This window comes from Anas platyrhynchos, chromosome 7 (assembly GCF_047663525.1).
Source record: "Anas platyrhynchos isolate ZD024472 breed Pekin duck chromosome 7, IASCAAS_PekinDuck_T2T, whole genome shotgun sequence".
Lineage (NCBI taxonomy): Eukaryota > Metazoa > Chordata > Aves > Anseriformes > Anatidae > Anas > Anas platyrhynchos.
In genome coordinates, this window is record NC_092593.1 from 7,662,183 (window position 1) to 7,680,527 (window position 18,345).

General features: G+C 42.7%; 1 long non-coding RNA gene across 1 annotated transcript in view; it reads right to left on the bottom strand.

The window, feature by feature from the left end:
- The window catches only part of LOC140002890 (uncharacterized), a 36,620-nt gene extending 19,358 nt beyond the window's left edge, over positions 1–17,262 (bottom strand). The window contains exon 1 of the long non-coding RNA XR_011810518.1: positions 17,004–17,262. This is a non-coding gene — a long non-coding RNA (uncharacterized lncRNA). The remainder of the gene's footprint in view (positions 1–17,003) is intronic.
- Positions 17,263–18,345: the final 1,083 nt, after the last annotated feature.

Genomic DNA, 18,345 nt, shown 5'->3' on the forward strand with positions numbered 1-18,345 from the left:
ACACAAATGTTCTTCAGCTATGATCTCCAGGCTGGTGGTCTGTGGAGATTTTTCTGTTCCCGTGATTCTGTTTTTTCTATCTGAATCTGATAAACCTCATTAAAGGAAGCCAATACCCCATGGGATGGAATGTCAGGCCTGAAATATTGTGCTCTGAATTGACCCCACACCAACCAGCTCCATGTGGCAAGAAGTGCAGTCATTTTAGTGCATTGCTGAGCCCAGCTAATAAGAGCTTGTGAGAAGCATGCTATATTAGTTGTCACTCAGCACCTTGTGATTGCATTTCCATAGCTGTTGGACCAGTTTGCAGTGTGGGCAAAAAATGTCCTGCCTGCTTGCAAAAGCCTGTGTGGAGCTATGTGCATGTATGTTTAATCGCACAAATTAATTCTGTAGCTGACATGAAAATCCTTGCCCAGCATACAGGAAGGATATATGAAGCAGTATTGTCCTTGCTGCCTTTGAAAAGAAATTTGAACATGGGAAATTTCCCTGAGAGAAGGCAGGGACAAATTAGGCTATTGCAGTTACACAATGACATAAAACAGCAGGAGAGCCATAAAGATTTATGTACGGGGTTCTCTGTTCCCAGGTAAAGGAAAACAAGTACTTCCATAAGAAGAGGAGGAGGCAGGCAAAAAGTGTAATTCTTGCTGTAAAATCTCTTAAATTAGAAGTGCAGTATAAAGACAGCCCTTACGGCAGCTCAGCTTAGTTTTCACAGTCCCATACCTTGTTTGTTTGGTTTTGCTTCTTTTACTAAGATGCTATCCTCTCCTCATTCCCTAATCACCCCTGTGTGGTGGTGTTTGCTGTCTTAATCAGTAGTTGCCATGCCACATATTTGTGCCTGCTTCCTTCACCCCGTGCCAACTCTGCCTTGGTTTTTCTGCAGCAGGGTTTCAGCCTTCACTCAGCTACACCAGCTTTTGCCAGTACAACTTGTCATCAGCTCTAAGGTCAGTTCCTCTCTGACATCCCATTCACACATCATCAGGCAGCCATGGGCTCTGTGCTAAATCCAACCCTACAAAAGAGAGGGCTTAGCAGCGCTATAAAAATTAAAGAGGTGCCTTTGTCTGTGTTCGTCACCTCCCAGGTGACACTCTATTGAGACCAGCAGTTCCTGGTCTGAGGCTTGTGCCGGTCGTGAGCACTACGTGGCAGGCAGATCTAGTCCAGGAGGCAATCAGCATGGAGCAGCAAGTCCACACTGGCAGCTGCTGTTGTAAAAGACAACTTTTGTTGTTGGTTTTTGTTTTGTTTTGTTTTTTTTATTTTCTTTTCTTACAGAAGGCTGTGTCCATCCTGTGACATTTCATCTACCAGTTCCTAATGGTCTTGGATGCATTTTCAGACAGGTTCAGCTGGCTGCCAAAGAAGATACCAAAGCAGTTTCCCCAATCAAGGTTTGACTCCATCCCAGCAGACACAATGTGCTGCCCATAGGTTTGTTTGCCATTCCCAGTGACAAGGGACTGTGACAACCCCCAGGCCGATCTCTGACTTGCAACAGTCTAAGAGGAGGTAGTGATGGTGAATAAAGATAAGCACAGGTTTTGCTCACTGCCGTCAGACTCTAGGATGTATTTTACTGGGTGAGGGAGTCTACAGTGATGTTTTCTTCCTGCTCATTCCTTTGGGAAAATATCTAAATAGGCATTCAGATGAACACATAGCACTGAAGGATTTCGAGTACTTTGAGACAGCAAACGGATTTTACCTACAGAACACTCTTCTTAGGGTAGAAGAACACTCATATCACCATGCAGATAGGAAACCCAGGACTGTCACACTAAGATTTTGGATACAGATTAGGAGCTAAACTGAGATCCCTCAATGCATTGATCTTCCATCACCCCAGGACCCACTATCCACGTGTTTTCCCTGGTTAGCTGTGAGGTGCCCAACCCTTGCTGCTATACACGCAGGTCTGGCAGGCTGTCAATTCCTAGCAGCAGCACCTTGCAGGTGTGGCTGAAACTAGCACCAGGGGCCCATGGAGAGCCCGTGGGAGTAACAGAGCCACTGTTCCTTTTTCCGCCTCTTTCCTCCAGCCCCAGGTAACACTCGGGTTCCTGCAGGGCCCTTCAGCTGAAGCCATGAAGAATTCCTGTCTCCTCTCCTGCATGTTTGTGACATGTGTTACCAGGGGTGGGAATAGTTCCCTCTGGCACCAACAAATGTCTTTTGTTATAATATCATTGTGCTCCTTACAGCTTAATTAAACCTCAGATGTGACATCAGCCCTAGAGAGATGAGGCTTCCTTTCTCAGAGCTAAAGGCTGGAGACTTTGGCTATGTGCCACTCTGAAAGCAGTGTGTGCTCCTGGCCATGCTGTCAGTCTGCATAGATGACCTCCTGCCAGCTGGGGAGGGCTCACCAAGCTCTGTTTTCAAATGCTGTGCGTGTTTTTGTCATGCAGGCCCATGCATCCAAGAAGGACCTCTCCAGCTGAGCTTGCAGGGTGGAAATAAGCAGTTCTGAGTTTCTGAGAGGCCCAGAGGTCACATACAGTGATGCTTTGTGCCACAGGTGGTTTATGGGCTCTTGACCAAGTCACCTTAATCTCATCTGGAAGACAGGGAGCAAATACATTTCTCATTTCCAGGGTTGTTTGGGAATGGCATATACCTGAAAAACTGCGGCTTTGAAAACTGCTGTAGTCTGAACAAAATATAGTGCCCCAGAACATGAAGTAAATGTGCCCTGGTTAATCAATCCCCTCTTCCATTCTCTACAGAGTGGGGTGGCCTTTTACTGCTGGCCTACAAGCACCAGTCCTCCTTAATGCAAGGGGGCTGTTGCTTCTGTATGTAGTTGTCTGTCACTGCTGGGCTCTCTGTGGGAGTGTGGCTGTAAACGTGCTGAAAAGCCAGCTTGTACTCAGGAAGCACAGGAATGCCTGCAGAATAAATAACAATGTAAATTAGACAGGACTGGAGCTCACCAGCCTCAGCAGGAGTTATCCCCTTGTCCAAACATCCAGCCAGCAGCTGATGAGCTTCCTTGTGTGCTCAGCAGTGCTCCTGCCAAGCTGAAAAGATTAAGAAGGAAAACTTGCCCCAGCTGAACAAATAGCTCAAAGGTCTGCCTGAGGCTCAGTAGATGACTGGGGCAGCACTGTTAGGCATTAGTTTCTGTAGCCTGAGAGACAAATTCAACTGCCATCACACCCAGCAACCACTGACACAATACCCTGCAGGACCTGCAACACACCTGAAATTGTGCCCCCTGGAAATGGTCTTCACTCTGCAGTCAAGAGTTCGATTCTTCATTTGTGAGTCCAAAGACACAAGTTGGTTTAGTAGGGGGATGGTTGGACCAGATGGTCTTGGAGGTCTTTTCCAACCTTAATAATTCTATGAAATTCGGGTACCTTCCACTCTCAGTCACGTTGTCCTTTTAACCACAGAAAGAGGTACCTGGGGAACCAAATGCCTCCTGCCCTCCTTCTCCTTGCCCAAACACACAACTAATTTGCAAAATAGACATCATCTCTTCCAGAAATGTTGACAGTCCTGCATGTTTCATCACTGCTGCTGAGCCCAGGAGTCAAGTTCTTCTTGGTTTATCTCCCCTACGATGGTTGATGGCTCAGCAGGGACTGCAAATCTATGGCTTCCAGCTAGTGAAGCACCACTCAAAAACATCTTCTAATTTACAGCCAAACATTTATGCAAACACTGTAAATCCAGAGATGATCCACAGGGACTAGTGTAATCATACATTAAGAATAACACAGCATTATGAAACACTCATGACAGATTCAACCCCACCTGCTTTAAATCACCTTTAATGGCTTTGGCCCCATCTCAGTCCCCAACTGAAATTAAACCTGCTGTCACACTACCTTTTCTGACATGCCTGCTGCACCTGAACTCATCACCAGAGACTGACAGCAGGGAAGAGAGGGGGCTGGAGACCCCAGTGAATGTTATCATCACATGGGGAACTTTTAATAGGTTTTCCATCATAGCCATAAACTGAACGATCCACGAACTTTTATGATGATCACCCTATGGTGTCCCAAAGGACAGAAAATAAAACACATTTTTATTACGCCTCTTGAAAGATATAACCACTCATTTTTTCTCTGACGGAACCCCACAGATGCAAGACTTAACAACTACTTTGCTTTCTGAATGTAAAATAGTCTTTTGGGTGGTCAAACTGAAAGTAACTCTCACACCTTAACACCAGGACACCCCAAAACAATGCAGACATGGTCTGTCACCACCTAGACCCTCCAATGTCTGTTTTGGGGTATCCTGGAGTTAAGCTATGACTTTAAGAAAAGTTGGAGCAGTCATTCCTGTTATCCCTGAGAAAGGAATGAGAAATGTGTAGCTTTTTCCTTCCTGACAGCATTTGTCACATTTACCTGCTTTCCTCTGCAACTCTGCTTTCATCAGAAATTGCTCGCACCACTATGCCACTTATGTGCCTATCTGCACCCACTCAGTGCAGATGGAGATTAAAATTAGACATAACTATAATTCCTCTGAAAACACTGTGTCTGGAGGGATAGTCAAGTTTTCTATTGAACAAGTAGGTACCACTGATTTTTTGTTCAGTATCAAGCCCTTGGGAATGATGCATGACAGAAAGCCAGTGAAGGTAGTGTTGGGTCTCTAGGAAGACTTTTTGGGTCTCTAGGAAGACTGCCTTCAAAGGAGGGAGAGAAATCCGAAGTCTGGAGGGGAAAACTCCTAATACAAGACAGAAAGTGACTCAGCTGACCTTTTTGGGTGCAGGTTTAGGAAAAGGAAACAAACAAAAGTCTAATTTCTGTAAACCATTTCATGAACCTGGATTCAGACTGTCATTTCTAAGATGCTTAAAACCTAGGTTCCCATGTTATGAGTGTTATCCAACAGGGATCCCTACCTAGACTGTCAAGTGACATTAACATTTCAAAATTTAGTCCATTTTAGATATGTATCCCTTAGGAAATATCACTCTTTAGCTCGCTAATACGTTTATGGAGTGTTTGTAGCGACTGTTCCTGGTGTGAGCACCCAGAACAAGAGGAGGTTTAATTTGGACACTTAACCATGTCTCCCTATCCCCAGCCTTGAAGAGTTTCCATCAGAATGTCTACAACCCGTCTTAACAGTCTTGCCGAAATCAGTGGCCTGATGTGAGAAAAAATAAAAACATTATCCATAGACACCAGGATATTTACGGTTGCAGAATGCAGAAAGCAGGACAGTGGTTATGCAGCTGAATATATAGCACCCAAGGACAGGAGCTGATTTAAAGTGACCTATAAATATCCAAGCACTTGTCACTGAGGGTGGCTTAAATGTATCACCTCTGACACCTTCAACAAATCACGCGAATAGGGAGGTCACACAAACAAAAGTAAATGAAAAAAGTAAATGAAAAAGTGTTTTATCAATCAGATACTATGAAGGGGCCTCTGACATGGCAGAAAGTTGAAACTCCAAAGTTTGAAAATATTAACTTGGCAAAAAGAGAAAAAAATGGTGCTTTTCTCCCACTGTTTCTTTGTCCTGGCATCAGGCCACAAGCTGCATAAATCGTTGGAAGTGCCTCCTAGTACACATATGGCTTCAGGATTGAGATTGGTGTCAGTGCATCTTAAATAACAAAAGTGTCCATTTGCCTGCTCTGAATGGTACAGCAGAGAAGTGTCAGCTACAGGAATGGAGTACGGGAGGGAACGACTCCACAGCAGTAACCTGTGCCCAGCAGCTCCCTGTGTGAAGGCTGCTGAAGTGCACGTGCCTTGCCTGTATCACTTCTCACAGATACCTGTCAAATTTGTCCTTACAAACCTTCAGCAATGGAGACACCCCAGCTTATCAGGCAGGCAGTTCGGAGCTTCGCTGTCTTTTCTATTTTCCCATTGCAAAGCTGATATTTTCCTTGCCTGGTTAAGCCTGCAGTTTCTCTTCTTGCTCTCCACAGACCCCAGGAACCATTTATCATCTTCGTCTATATGCATTCCTCTTTAAAACATGAAGACAGAGAGTGTGTTGAACACCATAATGTTTTCAGTCTTTCCTTTAGAGTTTTCCAGAACCTTGATCAGCTGCTTCTTTTTCCTCTGGATCTCACTAGAGGTTTTGTCCTCTTTTTGAAGTGTGATGTCTATAAAAATACATGGTACTTCAGCTAAGACTTTATTGATGGTGAGTCAGAAATTATTGTTTTAGACACCTTGCAGGGTGATGTTCCTCTTTATGTGTCCATTTTCCATAGCATCCTGAAGTCCTGTCTCCCATTTGGTTGGAATCCCCAAACTAACACTGGGGAATACAAAACCTTTGCTTTGCTATTTATTCCCCATCTTATGTATTCCCCATGTGAGCCACTGCATATCCCTTCATAAGCAGAAAACTATGCCTGTCTTTGAGGAAAGAAATCATGTTTATTTCAGCCCACTGCTCCAACTGGGAAAAACCTCTGCAAATTCCTGTCCCAGTCTCTGATATTCTGTCCTAGTAGCTCATTTCGCATAGAGTTCTCAGATCCTGAAAGTTCAGACTAAACTCACTTTTAACATTTAACCTTTTGACCATTGGAGGAGACGTTTGAATGTCATGCTCTGTTCACCAGCTGTCTTCCCGTAGACTTAAAAACATGGCACATTCCCACCATTAGGCATGTCCTTGACTTCTGTGGGATTCATGTGATACTAAGTTTGTTCATATCAGTCCCTTATCATTAAGAAAATAATAATTTAAAAGATTCTCTGTGTCTGTTATTGAACCACACTGGACAATTTCTTTTCCTATTCTTAAGAGCAAATTGATATTTAAAGACTATTCTCTTACTTCCAGTATCTTGTGTTATTATGGTCTGTAGATCAGACATATTGATTCCTAATAAATACCTTACAAAAGTTCTCCTGGATGCTTACAAAGCAGAAATAAAATTGCCAGGCAAAGGTATCTGGCAGGAATTGCTTTGGTTCCTGACCTCATTACTCATGCATCTGCATACAGCTGCCTCTCAGCCCCACCAAAAGCAAACCCCAGAGGCCTGGGAGATGATTGTATGTACTTCAATGTGCCAAATTTCCGGTAGAATAGCACCCCACACACACCACATCAGAGTGCTTTACCCATGCTTTGAAGGAATTACTTCCTTAAAATGCCTCCGGTTTAAAGTGAAAGATGAATTCACCCTTGTGGCCCTGTCCTGGCCCTCACTCTCTGCTGAGGCTTCCATTTTATAAACAAACTGATGTCTTCTAAAGGCTATGAGGACTGCAGAAACTTCTCTGATTGCCCTCCGCTTCATGTCCATGTGCACTCACTCACCTACAGAGCCAGGTTCTGCCACATTCCTTCTTAAGGTACTTCTAAACCAAATTATTTGGGGTCCACTGACCCCCTGAGACAAGCTATTATTTTTTATTAAAGCCCAATGATAGATTTTACTCCTGGGAATTCATCTAGATATTTTTTGAACTCCAGTAAACTTTCCACAACCACAGTAATCTACAGCAAGATGTTCCATAGCTGAACTGCAAAATGTGTGAGAAAGCATCTTATCCTCTTCCTTTTGTCCTGCCACTTATTTAGTTTCTTCTGATGTCCTCTGGCTCTTGAATGGGACAAGACAGCAGAAAATCAGCCCCTATCCATCCTTTCAAAGGTATTCATAAATCTGCACCTCTTTTCCAAGGACCTCATTAGCTTCCTACAGACAGGCAAATTGCTCCCTTCCTACTTCTTGCATCACAACAATTTCTGTGATGAATGCACGTACTCCAGAAATGGACTGAGAGCCATCTGCCTCATTATGTGTCTTCAAATGGTCACTTCAGTCAACGTGTGCTGGATTTGAACTATCTCCTTTGATCAGTACACTGTTAAACACCTGTAGGAGAATGTCACTGCCAAGCATCAGTTGTTACCCATTCTGACCAGGGTTGTGAGTTACCATGTCTCTCCTCAGTAGGAGCAACTGCCTTCTCTTTTTCCGTGGCAAACGTGCAGTGATACATTTTAGCTTATTCTGAAGTGTTAAATTAAATTATTCTGCATTTGCCCAGGGATGAATTGACTCAGCATTTAGGTTAAGCATTTGCTGTAAGGTTTGCATCCAGACAATTACCTCAGTTTAGCTGATGCTTAGTAACTTGTTAAGCCACAGTATCTTAATTACAAGTCTGAGACCTAAGGCTTTCATAAAGCAGACTGGAATTTTAAGATAACTTTGGCTTCTATTTTGGAAGGTTGGAATAAATTCCAGGGCAAAACTATTCTAAAACAAATCCGGCGTTACAGTCTCACATGTAGTCAGAGGGGTTTTGTATATAAAACAGGATTTGCAGTCATTTTTTTCTCTAATCCAAACTGTCCACCAAATACAGAAATAAGATGAAAAATTACCCTTGGCATAGCTAATTGCAATTAGAGACTTTTGAAAATTCAAGCGCTCATTCCCCACTTTAAATACAATTCAGCAAAGTGTTTAAGCTCTGACTTGAATGAGATGACTTAAGTGATTACAGTTAACCACGTGCTGAAGCATTTTGTTCAACCAAGACCTAAGGGGGAGAAAAATGTCTTAAAACTATGGCAATTCTTCAGCTGAAACAACACAGAAAACCCTTGCTCTGGGTACCAAAACTGTAGTTCTTAGGCATTTTTGATCGCCAGAAACAAAAGCTTGCTTTATTGTGGCCTGTTCTGCAAACTATGTCTAGTCTGGCCCTTTGCAAGCTGCAAAGTATCTCCTTCAAGCAAATGTCTCCCCTCAGGAGTTAAGAGATAGGTTATTACCTTTGATGGCTCTACCAAAACCGACAACGATTTAAGCCAGGTATTTTGCAATTTGGTTTAACATGTTCCTAAAAGTGGGTGCACAGCAAAAAAAAAGAAATTATTTTTTGTCCTTTGCTTACTAGGATCAGGAACATAAACAGCAGCATAATCAGCGTATCTTCATCACTTGCTCTAGACTGACACGGTGTGATTTAGAGTATCTATTAGCTCAGTAAAACTCAGATTACTTAGACACAAAAGTGATTCACATTATTACCAAGATACATTCCTGTACATTGTCACTGAACTTGTTAATATTCTGTACTTAATCACTGCACAAATACATGGAATTAGCCTTTAATTTGTTCAAATCAGTCCTTGTGGCTCAGGCATGATGTTTTGGTGGGGTAACATCAGAGAATATGCTTGTTCTTCCCCAACCATTCACCACACATAACATGTACATCCATGATTTTTATGACCTAACAAATTCTTCTCTCACTCATTTACCATGGTAAATGGCATTCATTTACCATGGTAAATGGGTCTGTAATAGCAAGGAAAGCAACTGGGAAGACTGCAGTACAAATTCAGACCTTGTAAATATTCCAGCCATTCATGTTAGGCATCAGCTGTGGTTGAGATGTGGGCATTTGGTTTTGTTGTTGTTGTTGTTATGCTAGACGATTGCTGTTTGAGATAATTACTGAAGCATGGCCTTGAGGGGAATGCCTTTATTCTGGATCTTGGAGAACATCCTTGCTAGTTTCTGTCCATTGGTTTAAGGGTAACACAGAGTCCTGCTTTTGAGAGAGAAATTGGTGAGGGGAACATTTTCTTCTCAACCAAATCTTCTGGTTTTTGTGCTCTGTAGTAAGGGCAAGTCTGGCTTCCACAATCATTCTAGTTCGGTCTTTCTACTGCAATCTTTTCATGGTCCTCTTATAAGCAATGAATTCATTTGGGACAATAATCCATTTGAAGATAAAAATGAAAGCCCATTAGCACATAAGGTGAGAGGCAGACCTCATGTATCCTGCAAGCTCATTAGTCTGTGTTGAGCTACCACATAACTAACAGCATGCTATCTAATCTTAACTTAGGCATCAAGCAAAAGAAAACCCAGGCCGTTCCTAGATAAACTGTTCCAGTGTTAAAAAATGTGCAGTTTATTTCTGCCCTCAATTTGTCACTGAGCTTTCAGCGCTTGGATTATGTTCACTAGATCCGAGTCTTGTATTAATAAAAGACTTTAACAAACGAAGACGGAATAAACTCCAAGAAATCCTCTAGCTCATCTCCCTGCCCCAAGGTAAGACCCACTCCCTCTGTCTGTGCTGATTCTAAGACCTTCTGCCGTGGTGACTGCACAATCTCCCAAGGTCTGTGAGCAAGATCTCTCCTTACTACATCAATCATAATCCTTCAGTGTGTTTTATGCGTTTAAGCTATTTTGGTGGTGTGGTGGCTCTTCATGGAGGAAGCCCTGCCTTGGATGGTGCAGCAGCACTGTGCTTTGTTGGGCATCTGTCTTGGGTGCCCAAAGTAGTGAGGTTCCTGCTTGATGGTTTTGGGGTGTGTGTTTGCTCACCTTCTCACAGAGATGACTCTTCAAGAACCATACTTCAAATTGGCACCAGTAGACACCTACGTACAAAGTATTTTGTAACCAGCAGCTCATAACCCCCCACTGCCAGCAAGTGGGTCTCTGACTCCCGTGGGGATTCCAGTGGTTTTGCCCTGGGTATTGAACTCCAAAAACTGCTTCATTTTCACAGGAGCTGAAAATGCCTGGCACATCTAGCCTTTGCGCACGAGGTCTGGCAAATGCTGCAGATGATGAGGTTTCTCACTCTAAGGAAAACACTGCAATTAACAACACATTAATTAACAGAAGAAAAAGCAAGTTGCTTTCGGAAGTAAATGCCTGCTCACTCAGAAGCATCTAGGAGACCCATTGAGCCCTTCTGTTAACAAAGTCACATTAGCCTCCAGACTAATCAGCCCAGAGATATAGAAACGGGCTACACTCTGTGCAGATCCAGATTTCAAGAATCCATTTTCTGGGGATGAATTTTTTTTTTTTTTTTCCCCTAAGCCAAACTTCTGCTGGCATGGAAAAGGAAACCCTGGGATGCCAGTAGAAGCAGCAGCTAAAAAGTAGCAGGCACTGCCTTGCTTTTTATAATTCTGCTGTCATAGGATAGAAGAAGCAAGGGTTCAGCGTGTGCTTGGCTGAGAGATCTAAGCCTGCTTTTAGAAATCCATACTCGGCTCTTTTTGGACTGATAAAGCCTCTTTGAAGCACCAAAAAAAAAAAAAAAAAAAAAAAAAGTGTTTACAGAACCTGGCTTGTCTAATTTGCCAGTGTTAGGAGAGTCAGGGCTCAGTCTGATGTCACTTTTCACATCCAGATAAGAGGAGCATGCCAGGTTAGCTTTCCAGTTCTCTGTGTTCAGTGGCATGGTAAGCTCTTAAGGAGGTTTCCTTTGGGAAAGAGATATATAATACACAAATGTAAGCCATGGGATAATTGATTATAGTGGAGAGAATTTAACTATAAGCTGAAAATAAAAAAGCAAAACCCAGAACTGCTGCTAACTGTTTAAGTTTAATTAGGGCTGTTTAGGAAGCTGGTTCAGGTGGTGTTTTAATGATTTAATGACCTTTGTGTAGGCTTATCAAAGCACAAGTCAGCAGCCATGGTCATGTTACACTCACGTACTGGTTGCACAAAGCCAGATAACTGCTGTTCATTAGCCTCAGTGTGGCTGTTGTCTTACAGGCCATGTTCTGGGTATTGCTGACTCTGAGTAGCTCTGGGGACTCAGCAAAGGAATAAATTATTGCTCATCATTGGGAACTGGGGAGGAATTTTCCGATGGAAGTGTTTGTTGTCGGAAAATGTGGGTTCATTGACAGCTGCACACGTGGCAAGGGTGGACTGACTTCAGTGACACCTTTTTTTTTTTTTTCTTTTGACAAGAACAGTTTTCAGGTCCAGCATGGAATTTTTAGTCAAAAACAGAGCAGAAAACAGCAAATCCAGAGTGCTCATTTCTCGAGTGATTAGCATGTGAACTTGGAGATGGAAAGCGTGGGTTTAAGCCCCTGTCGTATCTGATTTGACTTTTACATCCCTATGTCTCTAGCAGATCCCCTCACTCTGGAGGTGGTTATGTGAGGAGAAGAACATGATCTCTCTTGCTGGGAAGGGCTGTCTCCTTCTTTGTTTTGCTTTGTTTGTTTGTTAAGAATACAGCATTATTTCATGCAGCAAGAGAAAAAGAAAAACAAAGTTCTTGAAATCTCAAATGATGCCAGGACATATTTTCTACCCAGCTACTTGCCATAAATAAAACTGACATTTTATATCTTGGCCTTTACAGCTAAATGACTGCCATGATTTTTTTTTTTTTTCTTAATAAAATAGAGGCCATGCTAGCACACACTCTCTACCAGAGAATTTGGGCTTGTTTCTGTTGGTGCAAAACAGAGATACTGAAATATCAATTTGGAAAGATACTCAAGGGTCTTTTTTTTTTTTTTTCCCCTGCCAAGCTTAATTTTCTATTTGGGTGAATTGTCTGCAATCCAGATGGTATCTCTGAAGGGGAATGTAGGCAGGAAACTTTTTTTCTTTTTCATCCAGAAATCACACCACAAATGAATTTGAAAAGGCTGCCATTTAGAAAAGACCTGTTTCAGGAGATCACAATTTGAATGTTGCAAAGGTGACAAGCAGAGCTTTTTTTTTTTTCCTTTTTTTTTTTTTTTTTATGCAGTTCTTTTAACTTTTCTAAGTCCTCGAGTGGACATTGAATGACTCACCAGAAAACTGCTTTTAGAACATTTTATTTTGGCTGAAACATTTCTCACTGTGCCCTTCAGCAATGATTTTTATGCTGCAATTCTGTCAAAAAATTTGCGTGAGGATCTATAAGATTAAGAAAAAAATGCGTATGTCTCAATCTATAAATGCTATAAATGCCTAGCTGTGCATGTGTGGAGAATACCTGGGGGTAGGGTCTTTCCCTTTCCTGGCACAGGTCTGAGTTTGATCCTCTGCTTCCATTGCATTGCACTTTTTAGAGCATTTCTCTGCATTGTCAGACAGTAATTTTTAAGAGTCAATAACATCAACAATGAATAGCTCAGAATGTCAAGCTCTTGAACTCAGAATTGAGTTGCACAGGGAACAGTAGAGTTCAGTGTCTCAAGATGAAAATAACAGGCTTGTATCCGACAGAACTGAGTTAAATTCCTGCCATGGACATTTTTAATCTTTGTGATGGTTCTGGAGCTAAGATTGAGGTTTGCACACATATACAAACATACTCAATGGTATATTGCTTGTAGTAAGACCCTTTCATTTCCTCTGAGTCCTGGACTCAGTTCATGCAATGACTCATGAGCAAACAGCTTTGCAGAATGTATCCTTTGATTTGTAATGCTCCCTGCTGTGCCTCTGCAAAGTCTTTTATTTCTTTGCAAAGTTTGGACAGAACACTTTCATAACTATAATCTCCCAAAAGCTGAAATCAATGGGATCTGTATCCATTACACTAGGGATGAATTTGTCTTGCACTTTCAAACTTTGAGGATTGGAAGCTTTAAAACATTCATATTTGAAGGCAAGAACACATACTATCACTTAGGAGCCCAAATCCCATTAGTTTTTAGTAGACATTAGGCACTAACAGCAGATTCTTAAGTAATGTTTTTCAGATATCTAGCAGCAGTCCAAGGTTCTTAAGGCTCCTTTTTAAATCCAAGCTCCTTGTCTATGTCTGTGTGGAATCCAGTAGATGTATTTGAGTTCAGAGCAAGCCAAAAGGCCTTGAGATGGTGGCACCCGTTTTTATGGGTTTGGACAGTTTTCACCACCTCAGAAATGCATTCAACTGGATGAAGAGACATTTAGCTCAGAAGTCAGACCTGGCCCTGCTCTTTGGCATGAACCAAGGACAAGTGAAAGAGGCTGACAAACCCCCATCATAATCCCATCACAACCCAGCCTCTCCAAACATAGCAGGGTGAAGGGAAATGGCTTACCTACTATGTAGGTAAGGTAGTAGGTAGCCTTATGTGCTTTCTATAACATCCATCCATCTTTTCTCCCTATCTGCCATTTCAGTGGCATTTCTACATCTAACTCCCCCCCAGCTGCCCTAGGCAAACCTGGTAGCTGCAAACAGCACTGTCAGCAACACATTTGCTTCCATCCCACCCAACAACATCTAAACACTTCATAAATTCTGAGGGATTTGGGCTTTATAATAGCTCCGCTGAGAGCAGGCTCATGCTACTTGCTTTTATTGATAGATGAAGAGTTGAATGATGCAATTATTTAGAAAAGATTATCACAAAAGTCTCCATTTAAATAGGGTTGATATAAATTATTATATATTTTCTTGGTAGTCTCTCTCCTTCTCCCTCTGGTCCCAATGTTGAGGGACAATTAAAATATTGACCGGACAGTGAGAGCTAAATGAAAAATTTTGTCACAGTCATCTTTTGTTCTCTCTTCTTACAGGACATTTTATCGTGTTGGGGACTTCAAAGGACGGCACCAGATAAGCAGCAGAGAAACACAGATTAGCTGAGACATCAACAATTGTTGGATGAGGTCAATTAAAAGCCAAATTAAACAAATGGGGCTTTCAACTGTGATCCAGACAGGAAGAAGCAGTTGAGTTGCAAGGGTTGGAGATTAAAAGAATTCCAAAGGGCTTATGCAGAACAGGAGCATGGGGGTGGGAAGGGCAGGGGGAGGCAGGGGGAAAGATATCTTCCACCTATTGTCTTCAGACAGGACCAGAACTCATCTGGATCCGTCCTACTTGGAAGAACTGGAAGGGAAGAGCCCAGGCCAAGCAAAGGCACTTTGGTGCCTTAAAAAAAAATAAAAAATAAAAAATAAATGAAGGCAAAGCAGACTCCTGGAGGAAGGGACAGGGCGAGGGAGGGTGAGCGTGAGCTGACCTGCAGCTGGCAGAGCCGTGGCCCAGCAGTGAGAACAGGCAGGTTTTGTGCCAAGTCGATTCTAGGTCACGTAACCAGAGCTGAGCTGCTGAGTCACTCTGCAGAGCCTTCCAAAAGCACTTCGTACACCTCTGACTGCCACAGTCAAACCCATCTTGAAGCAGGGGTCAGGACAGGAGGGAACCTTGCTGTGAAAACAAGGTGCTGTCTGAATGTCCCACGGGTGGCAGTGTAAAGTTTTCGGTGCTGAGCCCACAGTAAGGACCTCTGAGTCAATGGCAGAGTACACCTGAAACTGGTATAAAAAAGACTGGTTTTGTTTCTTAGGGAAGATTTTTCAGAAAATCACAGTATTATGCTTTGCGCATCCAATCCACTAACTTGTATGCAGCATCCCTCAGTTTTGGTCTAAGTTTGTCTTGTGTCTTCACACAGGTATTTGAAAGTCATGGGTCACGTTTGCTGTTTTATGGATCACCAAAGCAGACAGCGTCTGTCTGCTCTCTCACTTAAAGCAAGCTTCTTAGATTTTGATTCTGAAAGTTGAGGTTTTCTTAACTCCTTTCTGTTCTTCAAGGTGCTTTTTGAAGTGTGGACAACCAAAGCAAATGCTGTCCCACTAGCAGTGATAGACGAGCGTGATTTATGAGCAGGTCAAACCCTCCCCCTAGGCTGCCTTGATGTTATTTTTTAACATCTCCAGGGTTTGGTCCCTTGAGTATTAAAAAAAATGGATAAAAACCGATCATATTCAAATGACTGTTCCAAACACCTTCACAGAATCATTGTTTTCCTTGCTTTGGCCTCCCAAGTTTGCCCTAAACTCGTAGCTTTGATTTCTAAATGGAAATAATATTGATGATCTCCAAATGAATGTCTTCAAGCCTATGCTTCTATTTGGGCCATTTGACTCAATCAAGAAGCTTCAAACAGTGGAGTATAATCCCAAAGAGATTATGATAATGGCAGATTAGAGGAGCTAGATGGCAGATTCATGATTTCTTGCCCAGAGAAAAGCTACAGCATGATCTCAGCAATTATCTATTGTGCTTGGCCAGAAGGACCAGAGTTTGGAACCAGCCACGGGTACGCAACCACTTACTGAGATCTAGGAACAGGAGAGGAGATAAGGAAAGGGTTGCAGAATGTGGGAATGTGGCAAATATTCATAGAATATACAAAGAAGAGAGAAGATTGTTGCATGGGGGGGGGGGGTGAAAGGGTGATACTGAGCATAAATACATAGGAAAAAAAATATATGACTTTCTGTGACAAGGGGACAGTTTCAAAGAAATCTGGTTCCAATAAGAAGCAAAACATTCCTTGTACTGCATATCTAATGTGATTGCAAAAATCAGAATTTGGAAGCACATTCAACCATTTCCCTTCAATATCTCAGTTTATCTTTCTTTTCTTCTTAAGAATCACAGAACAAGCCTGATGTCAAACTCTGTGCTTCAGGCTGATTTCCATCACTCCCAGAACTGTGTTCAAACACACATATAACCCAGTAATTTACACAAACTATCATGAGCTGACATGCACCCCTGTCTGTGTATCAGTATCCTCCACGCCTCCAGAAGATGGATGGATTTAAATAGCAACTTTGAAGACAGCTGAAGCAAGTTAATTAGGGATTGACTAACGCAATAAAGCTATTTTTAGTAGTTAATTTATATCTGGTTACCTTGTTACGGGAAGCTTATGCAATGCTAGTAAATTCTTAACTAAGGAGATAGATTGAACACCAAAATTATTTCACTGTTAACTCTTCTAGAGTCAAGTTAGAATAGCTTTAGGACTTCAAAAAGTATTGCATTTGATAGAAGAGATTTACTTTCCTTCTAGTGCCGGAGTTGCAAGGGGGTTATTTTTTCCCTTCAAGATTTCCTCTGAAGCTATGCAGGTTACCAATAAACAAAATGGAAATCCGTGGAGAATCACCTGCTTCCAGGAGCAATGCATTGAAATAAACTTCCAGACCTCCCCATCCCCAGCAGTGACACAACAGTACAAGCATTTGAGGGCATGCGTGTTTTAAAAGAAATTTGCTTTAGCATACATGTACATGCACAAAATAAACTCTTCTGGAGAGAAAGGAAGCACCAGCATGGTTGCGCTGATCTGAGCAGTCCTGGGCTGACAGTCCCAGGAGGTGAATAGCTTTTCTCAGACAGAAAACACTGGGCAAAACAAACTCCCATTAATCTCCTGCTTCTTTAGGGAGGGAAGGAGGAGAGGAGGCCCAATTCTAGCTTTGTTTTTACCTTTGTAGCTCTGCTGAGGCTGTCCCCTGATCCAAGTATAGACAGAATTTGGCCCACTGACTACTGAGCGGGAGTAGGTGCTGATGCAATTGAAGCCACATGCAGAGGCAGCTGGCCAGTGAGACAAACTGTCTTGGGAGCCAGGGCACGATGCTGCGAAATGCTTGATCCAGCACAGCAAGATGTTTTCCTTTTATGCAAGCCCTAATCTGAGAACAGGGCACACCGAATATATATAGCTCTGGGGATCTGGACAGAGGGATTTTGTGTCCTGAAAAAAAAAAAAATATATATATATAAATAAATAATTTGCCGGACAAAGGGAGACAGAGCTGCCCAGCTTGGAAGGAATCTCTTTTTTTGGAAGGCTCAAGGGAGGGCAAATGGCACCAAGCCACTTCTAAAAATTGATTCAGAGGGCAAAGCATGTGCAGGTTTCCAAGCAATGAGTAAGCACCGTGACATCAAGGAAAGGTTTTGACAGTGGGAAGAAGAATTCCCACCGGTGACGTGTCTTGGGGTTGCAGAGCCAGGTAAATGGTAGCAGCTACCCGGGGAGCGACTCCTGAAACATGATATCACCTAACCACAGAAGTTGCCGTTCAGACTTCTCTAGAGAGATAGGCCAGATTACTTCATAGGATCACATAGAAGGGCAGAACCAAGGTCTGTCTAATGCCGTGTCCTGGTTCAAGGAGTCAGCGGCATCAGCAGAGCCCCAGAAAGGACTAAAATGCTAGAATCTCCCTCAGAGGATAAAACAACCACAGAGCCTAAATTGGATCTTCATCTGATCTTTAATGATTAAAGTTGTCCAGTGCTGTGTGGTATTGGGTCTAACATCCCTTCAAAAATCACAATAATCCATCCTGTAGCCCTGAATAAGTTTGTGTTCAATAGAAAAAGCAGAAACTTTGCTTTCCTTCATCTTTGCTGATTCTGGGGTGGAGATGCATCCCATGGCAGAGAGCTCTGCAGTTTGCCTATATGCTGTGTTTAACAAATAAATTTTAACGAAATTCGAAAAATAACGAATTTATTCCATCCCAGTTCTGAACATGAACTATTTCATGTCACCGAAAGGAGGAATCCACCACTGTTCCCAAGTTCTTAGCTCCTCCGCTCTGTAAAGTGCAGGCGGGGAGACAGGATCAGTCCCGTACCCCTCCATGCCAACGATTACCCTGATGGAAAGGACTCACCTCCCGGTCTCTGGCCTCCAGCTGCAGCCTCCAGCTCTCTTTTCCAGCCCTGCCTGCAGCACCTAGCTAATTGTGCACTGCTGGTGGGTGCGAGGAAGCAACCTGACTCACGCTGCCCGTCCGTGCCGCTAATGCCGGAG